Source organism: Hemibagrus wyckioides, linkage group LG23, assembly GCF_019097595.1.
Source record: "Hemibagrus wyckioides isolate EC202008001 linkage group LG23, SWU_Hwy_1.0, whole genome shotgun sequence".
NCBI lineage: Eukaryota > Metazoa > Chordata > Actinopteri > Siluriformes > Bagridae > Hemibagrus > Hemibagrus wyckioides.
Genome location: NC_080732.1, coordinates 17,094,350 through 17,111,858, shown reverse-complemented (window position 1 = coordinate 17,111,858; position 17,509 = coordinate 17,094,350). Strand labels below are relative to the sequence as shown.

At 40.5% G+C, this 17,509-nt stretch overlaps 1 protein-coding gene across 3 annotated transcripts in view; it reads right to left on the bottom strand.

The window, feature by feature from the left end:
* Nucleotides 1–17,509, bottom strand: part of LOC131344287 (raftlin-like) — a 91,938-nt gene that overhangs the window by 51,676 nt on the left and 22,753 nt on the right. The window lies entirely within an intron of this gene.

The window sequence follows — 17,509 nt, the reverse complement described above, 5'->3', positions numbered from 1 at the left end:
CAGATGGGGCCAATCACGCACCCTCTTCTGGCATTAATGAGGTACGTTTGATAGACTGACCTGATATTGTGAAAGGGATGTTGGGGAGACAAGAGACTAGCTTGCTGTCTTGTGCGTGTGTGTGTGTGTGTGTTTTTTCCTTAGCAAAGCCTCATCTGACTCTAAAGTGAAAGAGACAAGGCATGAGAAAACAGCAGACAAAAAGTGTCAGAGCCACCCAGCTGTGTAACAACACGTACATGAAGCCCGTCAAAAAGCATAATCAAAGACAGGCATATGCTAATGAGAAAGACAAACATAGAGAGAGACGGAGACAGAAAGAATGAAAGATACAGGGGGCCAATGCTTTGGCAAGCCGACCCGGTTTTTAGGCGCCGTTCCAAAAATGGTGGCATTTTATGGTCCGAACAGCTGGCTGAGGTGAGGTTTTTCCATGAGACGAGTTTGCTGATAAAAGATGTATGGCTTAAATCTAATACACTACATGATCTAACATTTTTTGGACACCTGAACATAGGACCCATATGCGGTTCTTCCCCAAAGTTGAAAGCACAGCAACTAAGAGGCCCAAGCATTGTTCCAGCATGACAATGCCCCTGTGCACAAAGCCCCTGAGCTCCATGAAGGCATGGTGTGTCAAGGTCAATACAGAGCCCTGACTCTGACTTAACCCTGCTGAACACCTTTTAGATGGGACACCATCTGAACACCTTTAGGATGAACTGGACCTGGAGCCTCCTCTCCAACATCAGTGTCTGATCTCACTAATGCTCTTGTAGCTGAATGAACACAAATCCCTACAGCCAATAACATCTAGTGGAAAGCCTTTCCAAAAGTGTGGAGCTTTTTATTGGATGTTTTATTGTCTTTGAAAGACAAGAGTGGCTTAGCCCCGCTAGTCCATTTATACCAGTTGGATCTGCAGACTTGCATTAGGCAATTATCATGGAGACTCTTTACTACCACTCATTCAAGTTAAATTCTGTGCCATGGGAAAAGCTTTAACCTTGTTAGCCTTTAAATCTTGTTAGCCTAGCCCCTCACAGAGGACTTAACCTTTTTATAAAAGCTGATTACTGCTAATTGCTTCGACTGCTATTGTGAGACTTCATGGCTAACAACCATTAACTTCAAACCAACAAAAATAGGTCCAAAGTTCTCTGGTCATCTCTTTCCATATGGAGGGCATAAGGTCAAGGGTAAACCTTCCAGCCCTTTCTCCAGCCTTCCCATACTGTGTTTGTCTGAACTCTATATATGTGATGAGGGCAAAGAACTAAGATAACAGGTAATCATATCACAGAAATGTCCCTTTTGCTTGGAACATCAATTTCAAATCCATTCTCTCTTCCAATGATCTCCCATGCAATACAGGATGAAGTGAGGCGTATAAAAGAGTGCAGTGGTGGAAAGAGGGGAAACGGAAGGGGGGGGGGGGGGCTGATTCCAGCAGGACCTCAGTCCTCAGTCTCCATTTTCAGGCTCCATTGTGAAAGCAAATTGGAAGTGAAAGAGTTCCCTTCAGGCAAATTACTGGCCATCTCAAAATAACACTGGATTTCTCAATCAACACTCTGCTCTCTGTAAAAAAAAATATGATGTCCATCAGATAAAATGGAGGGAATGGGGTGCAATCACATATGCACTGAAAAATCTTTCTCGCTTTAGTGTAATTAATTCCACTCTGTTTGATTTGATTTGACTTTTTGGTTTGCCAACACTGAGAGTCCCCAGAGGCAGCGTGCTGTGTTTGCCCTTCCCGGAGTCGGTGGATATTAACTCGCTTTGCAGTCACTGCTCTAGCACCTCGTGCACCCCCCACATTGGGAGGAATAAATAAGGAATGGTTTTCATTACATGCCACTGGGAAAACAGCCATGGGGCACTCGCTTTAGTTGGCCTTAATCGCAGCGAGAACTCCCACCGAAACACTACGGCCCATTCTCATGATTCATGTCTTGTTTTGACGTGAGAACAGCTAGTCTGTTTTTTTTTTTTTTTACCAAATGTATAATGCTAATCACCACTGGGAAGGGTAAATTGGACCATTAGCAAACAGGATAAAGACAGTTTTGCAAGTCAACACACTCCACCGTGACATTTTAGATGAGTCAATAAATGCCAATAAGGTCAGGCCTGTTGTAATACTTTGTTTGGGGGAAAAACATTTGATTTGGATTTCATAATTAAGGCTGGATCTTAATAAAATTTTATTACCTTACAAATTGCCTGGCACAGAATAATAATGCTGACCGGCATAACCTTTGCCCAGAGACACAACTCTGAAAAAAAGTAAATTACAGCAGCAGTTTCTAGTCATACCCCGGAGACTATTAATAAGAAATGTAATTATTTCTTCATTTACTTTTACATGCTACGCATTGAAGTGGAGCGGAAAATTGCTTAAGGCAAAAAGGACAAAACTAGTTTGGGCCCTTTCTTCCCCCCCTTAGTCTTAATTTTCTAAATATTGGCTTACCTCATTCTGTAAGTCCCATAACCTTGATGGAGTTTAACAGGATTTTCCTTATGGTTTACTTTAACAAATAAACATAATTCACTTTTTATCTATTAAACTTTCTTTACCTGTCTGATTGCTAGCCTGTGTAATCTGGTCTTATCCTTGTGTGCACACTATTAACCCTGATCCCAAACCAAACTCCCCAGTGTCCTTATATTCTGGGCTTGAATGAGTAATTATGATATGATTGAGGCTGGGGGATATAAAGGCGGAGTTTGGGAGTGAGAGAGTAACACAAGAAGATGAGACACTTGCTTAACATGCTTAACTCTTTTGCTCTCAACTACACTATTAACTCGTTTTTATAGCATAGAAGCATTTTATTACCAGCGAGTATCTGCCACCTGTGGAAGGTAAAAATGGCTAGATGGTCTTTATGATTAATTTTATGGCTGGCAATAACGGATTATGGCTGGCAATAACAGATTCAGCACAGGCGAACAAGTCGCAATGGAATTATGTTACAATGTGTAAAAATATGATGAGACCAAATATCCAGTGGCACATCTGGTCTTCAATCAATCTAAACTAGTGTTTTCCAAATCAGTCCTCCGGGACAAACCAGATGGTCTATGTTTTTGCTCTCTTTCAGGATCCAACACTTTTGTGTCATGTATTGGTCTTCACTGATTACTTGGTGTAGGTGTTGGCAGATTGGAAAAAGCAGAAACAGGGTTTCTGAGGACTGGAAAGCGTTGAACTAAATGAACACTGCTTTCCTGTAACAACTTGCATCAAGCTCAAATCTCTGGTGTGTGCTCTCAGAGTACCTATTTTCACATAGCTAAACAATGTCCTTCACTCGGGCCTATATTCCCACCATGATCACCATGATCCATGAGCGAATGAAGCCTGGTGATGCCACCACTTACTTCATGGTACCAGATTCTTCTTTAAACATATTTTAACCTCTGACAATACTACAATGACAACTGACCTATGATCAATTTAGGGATCAGCTGGTCAAGAGTCTTTTCAATTTGGGATCATTGGCTTAAGTTTAGTCAATTTGCAGGTCAGCTGGCAAAGCCTATGGTCAATTTACAGGCAAGTTGGTCAAGTCTCTGTTCATTTTGGGAATCAGTTGCTTAAGACTCTGGCCAGTTTGGGGATACATTTCTTAAGTCTCTGTTCATTTTGGGAATCAGTTGCTTAAGTCTCTGACCAGTATGGGGATCAGTTTCTTTAATCTCTACTTGCTTGCTTACATCTTTGGCACCTTTGGGGATTGGATTCTTTAGTCTCTGATCAATGGCCCATGACTCTGGGGACCAACTTGGGGAAACTTGTAACTAGTAAAATATTGTAGTACAACTAGTAAATCCTGTAGTACATTTTGTGAACAAGTAGATGCCTCGATTAAATTCTTCACCCATAAATTGCTCAGAATACAAATCTCAGATCTGTGTAAATACATGAGGACAAATAAATTCGACGTGATGTATGGGAGCTGGTTACGAAATAGGCCTTAATGATACAGTAATGGTGTTATCAGTACATCAGTACTCTGGTAGTACTTTGTGTGTACAGCGAGTTCTTGTCATTAGTAGTCATTGCTCATTCTGGGCATATGAGCCCAGGGGCACCGCTGCACACGTTAATTACCTCACTAATAACCCTCTGTGAGAGCAGCCTTCTGGGGCCATGGTGCCTTGCGTTAGGTTTCTACTCTGTTTCTTCAGCGCTCACTTCACCCTTGAGTATAGATTTTGGTCCAAAAGAACTAATAGCAGTCCATCTAAGTGGCTGATTTTCAGAGCTATTTCCCGACCATGGTCAGGGATCAGAGGAGCTTTATTTTCTCCCAGGGTCCTAGCTGCTCAGGGGTAATTCCCACTTTAATTCAGCCTGCACTGCAGGGAGTCTTGCTGCAAGCACAATGGCATTTATTGGCTCTTCCAATGCTGAGTCTGAATGGAAAAATAAAGGAAGGACCTTTGGAGTGGTGGCTGAGGCCCAAGCATCCAGAATACCCCACGACTTACAGAAAATCCCAATACCTCATATTCATCACACAAAAATTGTAAGCCTGAAAGATTTGACTTCTCTGACATTCATTAATATTATTTTGAAAGTGTGAGGTTTGGTTTAGTATTCTTAATCCTTATTTCCCTTCAGGAAGAACATGTAAAATGTGGCCAAGGACAAGTTGATACAAATGTCCAAAACCCAGCTTTAATAGACTAGCAGAAATTGGTTTTTATATACTTCAGTTAAAGCTTTGGTCTATTTGAGGGTTTGAAATGACAAGGACAGTGCGATAAAGTATATCAGAAGAAGTCCTACCCATTTTTAAAGGTTTGGAACTACTGCTCTGGCCAGCACCCAAACCCTTCACATGGTATTTTCATACTCTTTGGTGTTTAATGCACTCAATGATATGATGATCTGTATAAGTACAGCTTTAGGCAACGGGTGGAGAAACATGTCCTCATTCTAATGGAATGTCACTTCACCGAAATGCATTACGCTCATTAAGTCGGCCATTTTAGCCTCGGCCCTTTTTTTCATACGTCAAAAGTGTGGAGGGACAAAGAATAAAAATAACACGGAAATGTATTTAATCATGTGCACTTAAAAAGCAAGAATTCCATTAAAATGCTTTATGCCATCCAGAACAAGAGCTGCTCCATCCTACCCAAAAGCCTTTATGACTCCGACGCACGAATGAATTCCCTGACCAATTCTGCCGGCTTTCTACCGCTCTATGGTTTACGCCGTCAATTCTCTTTTCTTTGTGTCTATTTTCCATAATCGAGGCTGTCCACAAGTTGTTTTTTCTCCTTAATTGTACAATTCCACCAACCTGCTGCATAAGCGCATGGCCGACGATGATTTCCGTTCTGATTGGATGCATTCAAAGAAGTGACAAGCTACTTTACTGCCGCTCTTATGCAGGCAGTGTGTACACCTGGTGATTGGAGAAAAACAGGGCCTCTTTTGTCTCATCACCAGTTAACGCACAAAAACATGACACTTTCCGGAGTAATTACACCATGTCAAGTGTTTATTTCGCTGGGCATGGCGTGCACTATTGGTGCTATCAGACTCGTTCAAGTTCTGTGGGGAATTAGTGCTGGATCCAGATGTCATTGCAGAACTAATGGTGTAATCAGCACTGCAATCAGGATGATACTGTTCAAGCTGAAAAAGATGATTAATGCTGGACAAGTCTTCTCCTGGACAGGATATCGGGTCTGTTTATTCGCATTACATCAGGTTTGCTTTCGCCAGGATTTGCATTACATCAGGTTTGCTTTCGCCAGGATGTGAAGCCCTAGTTTACATACAATAATAAACGTTAGATTAGAATTTAGCTCTTGTGTAGGTATCTACCACCTGATTTGGAGGTGCACTTCTAATATTTTTTAGATATTATATGAAACCTATATTCTTTATGTAGGGAATAAAACAATTGGGATCGAAATAATGGTGTGCTAAAGCAAAGTTATTGTAAGCACAGTAATAACTGATTCGTTTCCACTAAGATGTGCTTTATTCCTCTTATATTTTAAATAAAAATTACTTTTTATCTGTTATATTTTATTTTATTAAAGACCCACTAAAAGAGTTGCCAGGTACATTAGCGTAACTATGGGCAGTCATTAGTTCACCAGTTTTTCTCTTAAAATTTTTATTTATTTATTTATAAAATAAATAAATTAGGACTTTCTTGTTTTAGAGACATTTTTTTCTACCAAATGAGCCGACACTGGAGACTCCTTCCAATCAATTATTTTAAACTTTTTAAATACGTTTCTTTTACACTGTTACTATAGAAACAACACAAGTTTAGAATGAACGCATTACTATACATAAACCTGTGACTCGAAGCTGCACTATTTGCCGAGGCTGTTGTTACAGAATAGGAAACCAATCAACACCTTCTGACCAATCAGAATGGAGAATTTAGCATCACTGTGGTTTAATCCTGCAAATCTTTATTAAAATCTGCACCATCTTGCTGTTGCTCCATACAGTCAGCATCTCAGGCCACCCTGTCGTTTATAGCTTGCACGCTGATCTCATGATCTCTTGTAAAAGCTTGATGTTAATTCTTAAGGCTAGCCTTCTTATTAGGAGCTTTTTCTCCGTGTTTTCATGAAGCTGAGAGGATTCTCTCCTAGACGTGTCTTGTAAGTATTCTTCAACCACTTTTCTTTCTTCTCGATGCCTCTTGCATTAGCCCTCTGTCACAGAAAAGTGCCACTTCACTGTATTTTCATTATGAGCTCTGACAGCGACGTCGGGTTTAATATCTAACCGGTGTAGATAGTGAGAAGAAATTTGAAAATTGAAAACAGTCTACATCTATCACAGGGAAAATAAGGTTCCTCTATGGTTACTCAGGGTTTATTTAGATAGGCAAGCTTTCTAAAGGAGGTTCTACTTGGAATCAATTCTTTTCTCTTCACATAGAGACTTAAAAAAAGCCTCAAAGCTGGGTGCTAGATTGAACCTTTGATAGATTTTAGTATTTGGAAAAAACAGAGTTGTTCTCTGCACCCAGGGTTTGAACTTTCAACCCATCCCAACTTTAACCACTGTTCTACTCTATTCTTCCTTTCTTTCCTTCCATTTGAATAAATGTTAAGCCATGCTGTTATTAATACAGGACCTCTTACCTGCCACGTGCCTTTTTGAAAACCTTTTCGAGCGAGATATATTTTCGAGCGAGATATATCGCGGATATTTTGAAATGCGCTGTCAAATGAAGCAAACGGCTAATGGCTGCTTATAAAGACGCCTTTATTTTCCTTTTCTCGCAGCCTTCATTCTTGTGACCTTTTGATAAAATGGGATAGTTGGGTTTCTGATGAATGTAACGCATTTGCTGTAATGTATTTTCGTCTAGGAGTAGGGCAAGATTGCTCTCCTGCTGTATAACAGCTGACAGCCAATGAATAGTTACCTCCAAAAAAATGTAGCTTTAAAAAAATAGGAAATGTTAAATGTGTATGTCTGAGCATTTGTCCTCCCAGAAGTGGTCACCTTTTTCTCATATTCAATAAAATACTGAATAATATTTTTCACTGTTCACATTCTGTCATTTGTTCTAAACAGGTATGCATTGATAGTGATCATTTGGAATGATTTACTCATAGATTGCAAACTATGCAGTGAAAATAGGAAGGAACTACAGGATATTCCAAAAATAGTAGTAAGATGTAGGAAGTCACCTCATAGGAATTCTAGGATATCTATAAATGACCCTAATTTGGGAAAATCCTTACCCAATATGTTGATCTTGACAATCCTTTGCAACACTATTCAACTAAAGCTACTCAACATTAGCTAGCTTGCTAATGCTATTTGTTTACAATTAGCTCGCTAAGGTCGCTAAGTAAACTAATTACAAACCAAGGAAATATAAAGATAGCTGAACAATAACGTTCTGCGAAGCCCCTGATTAATACTAATTTAATTTTATTTAAATTTGTTTATATGGAATTTTTATGTCATTGACACTGTCACAAAGCAGCTTTATAGAAAAAATATAAATCCAGCATATAGAATTTTAATTTATACCTAATAAGCAAGCCAGAGGCCATGCTGGCATAGAAAAACTCCCTGAGACGATACGAAGAAGAAACCCTAAGAGGAAAAAGCGAGCCTTCAACTGTCCGGCTGACACCGGATAGTGATACTGATTCTAAATAATTCAGCTTCCTTGTGCAATTCTGTAACCAGGAAATCCATTTTAGTTTTAACATGAAGTCTATCTTGTTACTGTTAGCAGCTGTTCACTGACGGAGATTAAGCACGATACTCATTATTGGTGTTTGGCTAAAAATAAACCCCCACAAAATCCTCTTTCTACTAGACCAACCCTGGACACTTTACTTGCTATGAATTCAACCTCATGAGAAACTTTCTTGGATAAAACCTTCCTGCTGAATCAATAAATCTAGATAGGTGATAGCGCTAAGCTTCTGAAGCCTGTTTTTGGGCCGTAGCTAGCTTTGTGTGACGTGCCTTTAGTGGAAAATGGAAAATTTTAAGCTCAAGCCCCCCAGCTATAAGCGCACCTCACTAACCTCCCCGCAATCCTCCGCTTCTCTGCCTGTGTGTCACCTCCCTGGGCTCCTACACTTCTCCGCTGCTTGAGTTTCCTCTTTCCTTTCGTTTATGGTCTCTCTGCACTACTCGCCAAACTTTCCCATGAAGATGGATAGAACAGGAAGCAGTTACTGTGCCCCAGAGCCTCAATCAGTCTGAGTGTTAGTGGAACGTTAAGGCTTTACTTAATTCTTCTCAAATAGGTTTTCATGCTGCTGCAGATCTTATTGGATCCACCGGCTAGCGTTGGCTCTCAAATTTCCCAACGCTCTCGGTATGCTATTTATAAATTCTGCAACTTCTCATAAGTTGTGTGATTTGTTTAAAAAGAAGTTAGTAGCGGCAATGTTTCAGAGAACACACTGTAACATGCAATCATTCTTAATGCAGAAAAACATGTACTTCAAAGCAAATTTTCAGTTTATTTAGTCGAGTACTGAACGGTAAAGCTTAACTAGCAACCATCATTTCAATCAATTAGCAATCACCATTTTTCCCCACAACGTTATTTCTATGATTATGAATTGCATGAAACTTTACAGTATATTTCAATGATATATCATCATAAGTATGTCATGCAACATTACCCTGTTATGTATTAGCAAAAATAATGCTGCATTTATAAATACGGAGAGCAACAAAGTTAGCAATTATGCCTTTTCACTTCATTGCATTTCTACACAGTCCCTGGGTTGTGATCATGGGTTGATGTTTTTATTGGTAAAATTTAGTAGCATAACTGCTGATTAGTATATTAAATCCAAACTCATAAAAAGCTACACAAGCTAGAAACATTTACGGTTATGACTAGAGTCAGCAAATGTTCAATTCATTGAAACTCAATTTCATTCAGTTTCAATGTCTTTCAGATATATGTAAAGGTTGAAAAATGTGTGCCATTTTCATTTTGAAATTAATCCATAAATGCTAGCAGATCATATGAATGAGCGACGCATAGCATATGTCAGATGAGTTAGCAAAAGAATGTAACTCAATACAAAATATACTGAATACTATACACTAAACACAAAATACTAAAAAAAACAAAGCTTTATTAAAAAATATTTTCTTTTTCTGATTGAATTTTCTTTTCTAATTTAAATATCAAAATGAAATTGTTCAAGAAACTGAACTGAAAATTTTATCGGAAAATCCGAGTCAGTATTGAAGACTGTTATTGTGTCATAAAATCTAAGAGCCAATCACAGTTTAATATGCAAATTCAGTTCATGATACAGCAGCTCACCAGGGAAAGGGGGTGTGGTGATCACAGAGATTTCCAAATTCTACTTTTTTTAATGGTATTATAGAAATAAACCTGGTTTTTGAGTTATGAGCTGTAACTAGTCTGAGTAACTGACATGACATTTCTTGGAAGATGAAGAAGTTCCCATATACAGTGATGTGTCCACTATGTCAAACGTTTAACTAGAGAGAAAAAAAAAAAGTTTGTGGTTTGAACGTTCATTGTGAAGCAGCACACGGAGAGAGTTAATCCTAAAAGTGCCAGTATTTCCCAGAACTGAATCCTCTGGTGACAAGAAAGCCTCAGAGCCTAATGGAGAGCAGCATGAGTGATTTGTTTTGCAGGTAAAAAAAAGTCTATTAATAGCCACTCTGTGGAATTCAACAGCGCATTTGCTCGACAGGATATGGCGGACGCCGGGTTTTAGCCCTGTTGCTTGGAGACGCCTCCTGAAAGACAAGCTCGCTTAAATAGGCAGCCTTGTTCATCAGCATCGTTTCTTCCTCTGTAGATGAAAATGGCTGGCTGTCGCTGTGCTTTTGTCGCGCAGCTTATTTTACGCCCCTGGAGTTCGCAGGCATCACTTTTTGACGCGTCCTGATTACAGACTTTTTGACGCGCGAATTGTTCTTCTTGCTCATAACAGTGCACATTTGTTTCACATGAGCGTAAAATATGTGCTGTCACTGGTCATAATTGTTGCATCAACATAATGAAGAGTTGTTGTGAAGAGGGCACGGGAAGATCTGACGCCCAGGTTCTGGACTAGTGAGCTGAAGCAGGGGTGGACATGTGATGAATTCATTACCAAGAAAAAGAGCCGTGTTGTTGGTCGCCTGGGAAACGGAGAGTGGTAGCTAACGTACGTAATGTAGTAACAAATACCAAGCTAGTTTTATTAGTGCATTAATATAGAATAAAAGAAACGGATGAGACACACAGGTTGTGTTTGTGGCCTTGAGGAAAGACTTATAGTCGTGTTATGTCCTTGTTTTGTTTATAAAATAGAGCTTCTTCATTTTCCCTTCGATATGTTTAACTGTGTGGTTTGTTTTGCTAACAGGAAAGCTACTAATTTATGTCTTTTGCATAGAAGGTTGATAAAATAATAGCACATGGAACCACACCCACTTCTATACAAACACGACAAAGCAATTTAAATAACTCTGCCCCCTAGCCTTAGTATGCATGTGAGCTTGCCTATACAGAATCAAAGTGAGTATCCTGCAGTGAAATTTTTTAACATAGCCATGTGGGACATTCCACAGCAGGAGAAAATGAGTCAGAAAGTGTAGAAGGTGAAATACAGCGTGTTAATTACAGCCTTGTAGCTTTTTTTAAAGTTGTATATTTTAGCGTATCTGATTTCTGATTCAGTTCCTTGCTTTAACACTGCTTCTAAATTAAATTCCATGTTTAACGTCCGTTACCTAACATGGTGTTTCCTTTTCCGGACATCCTGCTCTCATGTTTTTAACAGCTTGCGCTCAGAAGGAACTCTCCGTCTAACCCCAGCATTCCTTTGTAGTTGGAACAATTGGAGAAAGGTTCACACACTTAGTGTAATTACAGCCAGGAAGCATGGGAGAGGATCTGTGTTTATGCTTTTTTTTTTTTTTTTGCCTTTTTTTCCAAAAGGGGGGCAATCCGTGTCCAATTCGATGCCTGATTAATACCACATCAGCTATGAGTCAGTGCATGAAAGAGCGGTCAAACACTAGACTTATTCTCTGACCTAATGATCGGGACATCAGTGAAAGTCGAGGCAGAATTCTTTACTAATTCATCACCACGTCATCACGGTCTTGGTGCCTTCTCTGTTATTCATTATTTGTCGTTATTTTGTTTCCATTTATAGGAGATTTATGAGGCTGAATCTAATCTAAGCAGCTGAGCGGTTAAAGGGTCTTACTCGAGGGTCCGGCGTCGGGTCTCTTGGAAGGAATATTTTATAGTCTCCTTTAAAAACATCTTTATGCTAATATAAATAGGTCAGGGTTTGAGAATGCTATCAAGTTCAAGAGTGCTAGATGTAAATACAGTGGCTGAAAACAATACAGTGGAACCTCGGCATACGAATGCCCTCCCTTATGAATTTTCGCCTTAAGAATTGAAATTTTGAAAGAAACTTGCATTGATATACAACGCATTTTTGGCATACAGATGAACCGAAGTTGTGCGTACATCCGGGAGCCATTCAAAACTTCTTAACGTCGGTGGAAACCCCAGCGAAGACAACCGAAGCGACTTTACATATTTTTTTTCAGTCAGTGAAAGCTGTTTTGAAAGAGTCAACCCACGATACTAACATTGCCTTCGGCATGCGTTCAAAAGCTAGGTGATTTTTCGGGTGTTTTTTTGTTGACAGATTGGTGGTGTGGGCGGACTGTTCTATTTTTAGCCCAAGCTTGGTGGCATGACTTCCTGTGAGGACCCTTGACATGGAATACTTGGCTTGGGTCAGTTCTTTGTAAGCAACCATACAGTTTACATACCCTTCACATTGGGAATATTAGTCATATTTTTGGGTGGCTGGAAGGGATTATCTGCATTTACATTATTTCTTATGGGGAAAATTCATTTTGCAATACAAATTTTCACCTTAAGAACTCGCCTCCAGAACGCATTAAGTTCGTATGACGAGCTTCCACTGTATATGCTGTACATGTGGAGTTTTTTTTTTCTTAGCTTTTTCTCCACAATTTATCCATATTATTTAGCCAATTCCCATTTGCTAGCAAGTTCGCCCCATGATACGACAGCTACTATGTTTTCAAACCACCACATGTGGAAGAAAATAACTTTCTGCCCTCTTCTGCATGCATTAGCTTACAGTCAATTATGATTGGTTAGTGTCACACTGACAGAAAAGACAGAGAATCCGTTCCCTCCGCTGTCCCTTCCACCCAGACACGGATGTTCAATCTAACGGCTGAGAGCCACTCGAGAGTCCTCCAGCTTTGCTCTGGAGAAGTTCACAGCACCACCTGGGTGCTGGACAGAAACAAGTCCTGAAGGATGTGAGAGCAGCGTAGAGTTTGACAGGAAGTAGCTGAATGCCACAAATTCACATGAAAACAAAAAATCTTTATCTGGGGAGATCACTCATCAGGCAAGAATGTAGACTGTAGAAATGACCAGTTGCATTGCAGTTGTAAGAAGATACAAAATGTGTCGGATTCATAGACAAGATCATGGATGGTTCTTGGTATTGTGACGTAAAATGGAAATGAGAGATGAAAAAGCTATTAGAGCTCATACTTTCGTGATAAATTGAGGTCCACTGTATAACAGGGGAATGAGTCATTCTGAATCTTGTCTCGGATGAATAAAAGGTCAAGTGGCATGTGGCATTTTATGCAGTGATAGATTAGATGTCTGGAAGAGGTAACATTTGGTCTGACAATTGTTTTTCTAAAAGGAAATATCAGATATTTTTCTAATTACTGATGAATTAATTAATTAATGCATCTAACTTTTTTTCTTGCACGTACACAAGGATGGGATGAGGCTGATACATTCGTGCCACATGTAGAATCTGTAACCACAAAGAACTTAGTCTCGGTGGATCAAACAAAGAAAAGGCCTGATGTAACATGAGATTCCCGATCGCCGCTAGTCTCCTGACAGACGTGCGAAAGCCCCAGAACAACAGGTGGCTGATCGTCATGGAAACAGCTCCGCCATCCCAGCGCGGAGACGGATTCCATGGAAACCCTCGCGAGTCCGAAAGTTAGTGGCGTGGAGACACGACGCATTTGTTTCAAAGCCTGCTTTCGTTTCGTTCATCACGATACAAAATAGCATTTTAACCAGTTTTTAATGGGTTTTGCTTCCCGCTCGGCTCGGCTTCCACGTCTCAGGATCCCCGACTGAGCGAGTCGGCTTCGATCCGAGTGGGTAATTTGTCAGTATTTCGTGTTGTAACATGAAATCAGTGTTGAATGCACAATAACTGATCGAATGCGGGTGGGCTCGCAGCAAGCAGCCTATCTTTTTTTATTGTCACGCAGGCTGCGAAGATGGAAAATGATCAAGTCGATGGTGATATCTGTGCTGAAATGGGGGACGTGGAAATGATACTTGTCATTAGATGCCCTGCGCTTCCCGTTTCGGAGAAGATTTTCTAATAAAACATGTTGAAGTTTGAAATGAACAGTGAAAGTGAGCCTCTAGGGTGCAACGTATCAGAGTCTGTACTGTACATTTCTGTGTGTGTGTGTGTGGGACAGTCTTCCCAGCTGGAACCACACCAGGGCTTCTCATTTACATTCGGATTCGCGTTTTATTCACTTGGCAGACACTTTCATCCAAAATGATTTACAAGTGAGGCAGAATTGAGACCAACTACAAAGCTGTTAAAGGAGCTGACAGTGATGCAGTGCTGCAAAACTCGAGTTGCACAAACTGACCAGAAACAACAGAGGAACGCTTAGACAAGCCACAAACCATAAACCGACGAGTCATTTGCATTTGGCTCAAGTCTCATTGGTCAGAAGGTGTTTATAATGTTATTAACACACACATTCTAATATATTAGCATTTAAACGTTTTGACCAGTACTAATGGGAAGTTTTTCCAATCTTTAGGAACAAATGAATGATGTTCAGGCTGTGAACCTGATATAAAACGAGTCTGTCGGCTTTCGGTGTGTTTTAGACATGTGCTTTTTCCTCTGTTGCATAACCTTACATAGAATTTTACTGGCTGAAGATCACATTTGAGCTGCTTTTTAGATGAATAAGCACTTGGAGCATCTCAGAGAGCAGAAATGAGTCCGATATCAACATTTACTTTGAAGATACAAACATATGTGTGGAAAAAAAATGAACATTTCTGTGAATATATTGCCCCTAGGAGCCTAGGTCCTGAGTGTCTAGGATGTGGTAGCTTAGTGTTTAAGGTTTTGGACTAATGACCAGAAGGTTATGAGTTCGAATCCCAGGTCCACCAAGCTGCTAATGCTGGGCCCTTGAGCAAGACCCTTAACCCTCAACTGCTCAGTTGTATAAAAATAAATTGCTCTGGATAAGAGCGTCTACCCAATGCCAGACGTGTCTACTCTCATATGAGCTTCATATTAACCACCACTGTGGTGTGGAACATGACAAATGACATTCAATAATCAACATGGACACACCAAAAACAAACTATTTTTTGGCTTCTGGGAAAAAGAAGATGGATTTATTTAGCATTCATCGCTAGTGTCAGTGTTGTTGATTTGCTATTAAACATTTGCTAAACAGAAATAGGAATATTTTACCTGAGAGAGAAAGAGAGAGAGAGACAGAGAGAGAGAGACAGAGAGAGAGAGAGTCCAGTTAGACTTTTGTTCAGTTTCTCCTCAAGATTTTAGAGATTACAATTCCACACAATCGAAAGCGTCACTCTGGATAAAGAGAAAAAGAACAACGAGAGACTTCAGGTTTATCTCATCCGTCATCATTTTCTATCTCTCCGTTCCTCTCCGAGACGAGAGCAGATGCTCGGATGTTAAACACAAGCCGGTAATGACAGCCAGAGCCGAAGGCAAACACCCCTGAGCAGCGACGTGAACCAAACCAGACTCGGCGAGCGCCTGCCAGGAAAATCTAATCAGAGGAAGAACCATTCAAACTCCCACTGAAAAAACAGGGGGGAAACGTTTAGCCGTGTTAGCGCGCCACATCGAGCGCAAAGAGAGAGCTGAGAGAGAAGAAAAAAAAAGTGCTCCAGACACAGGAAGGAGGCAGAGAATTTCCTCCTGAGCTAGAGCGCAGTTGGGCGAGCTGAGCTTTGACACTGTGGGCGCAGGGAGGAAGGAACTGTGCACAGATCTGCGTTTCCTGTTGACAGGAGCTGTCATAGCGCGCACGCTCAGCTCTTCTGACGTTTGTAAGAGAAATCTGAAGCTGGTTTCATATCTCAGAGCGAACCTCTCAGGAAGCTGACAGTCGTCTGGCGGTGCCATCGTTCAAGTCGACCTGAACAGTCGGTAAACAAATCTATTTACAAGATGGAGCTCGAACTCGGGGAAAGTGACAGTACGTGGCATGTGATTTACAGCTGCGCGTAACGTTGTTAGCATTTTATTCAATCCATACCTCGTGTTTAAATCACGAAGCCAATCATGTGCTTCTGTAATTAATCCCATCTAGATTCAGTGGATGTTGAAGGAATCTAGCCTAGCTTATTAGTTCAACATATCTCAATTCGTTCTCAATGAATTTCTCTTTCTCTTTGAATTTCACACAAAATTCCGCCCAGTAATATATCCAATACTGAAATATTACCATTATATCCTTCAAGAGCTAGCGGCTGTCCACTGCGCTGACGTCACAACATAATTGCTAGAACAGTTACATGAGTAACAATCTAAAAAATAAGTCTAGATAACAGCTAGGGTTTGATGTTAGCTACTGACAACAAGATGGTGCATATGCTAGACACAATACCGCTATACGATGTAGTTCCTGAGTGAGTTAGCGATCTACGAGATGCTGAGATGTCACAGATGGCAGTATTAGTGTGTTAGCGTTAGAGTTAAAGATATGGATGCAGAATGTCTGGATCAGGAGTTTAATATTGTAAGTACTAAAGTGCCGCTGCATCACTCTTTATCCCACTGGTGCCAGTATACACCGATCAGCCATAACATTATGACCACTGAGATGTGAAGTGAATAACACTGATGATCTCCTCATCATGGCACCTGTTAGTGGGTGGGATATATTAGGCAGCAAGTCAAAATGTTGTCCTCAAAGTTGATGTTAGAAGCAGAAAAAATGGACAAGTGTAAGGATTTGAGCGAGTTTGACAAAGGGCCAAATTGTGATGGATAGACGACTGGATCAGAGCATCTCCAAAACTGCAGCTCTTGTTGGGTGTTCCCGGTCTGCAGTGGTCAGTATCTATCAAAAGTGGTCCAAAGAAGGAACAGTGGTGAACCGGCGACAGGGTCATGGGCGGCCAAGGCTCATTGATCCAACAGAAGAGCTACTGTTGCCCAAATTGCTGAAGAAGTTAATGCTGGTTCTGATAGAAAGGTGTCAGAATACACAGTGCACGACGGGTCAGGGCTGTTTTTGCAGCAAAAGGGGAACCAACACAATATTCGGCAGGTGGTCATAATGTTATGCCTGCCTGGTGGGTTTAAGCAGGTAGATGAATAGTGAGTAATGTAGGATGGGTTTATCCCATATTGTAAACATAAAACAGATTTTTAAATGATGCTAATCTGGTAGGTTAAGCAAATCTTAAACCAAGCTTCAGACACCAAATATGTCTTGGTTCATCGATGAGAAATGAAAAAAAATGGAAAACTGTACCAGATTATTCCTTCAGAATGGAGGGATTTGCATAGGTCCGATTCATTCATTTTTTGTTAAACGTTTTTTTGTCAGTAAGGTGGAAGAATTGGCTAATAATAGCTTTCCTGCCAGAGAAAGGTCAAACCTCACACCCCGACTGCAGGTAATGCGACGTACAGACAATCGTGTCTAAAAAAACCTGCTGATGGCCAAGAACGCTAGGCTGCCTGTGTTTAGTGGAATGGACTCATCAGAACAACGGCAGTCATCCACGCAGCTCGGGACCAAATGGGGAAAAGCAATGTGGCGAACCAAATGGCTGCTGAATTCTCGCCTGAATGCGTCTCTCGCCGAGAGTTTTCACCGGGTGATGAAATGATGAAGGGGAGGTGT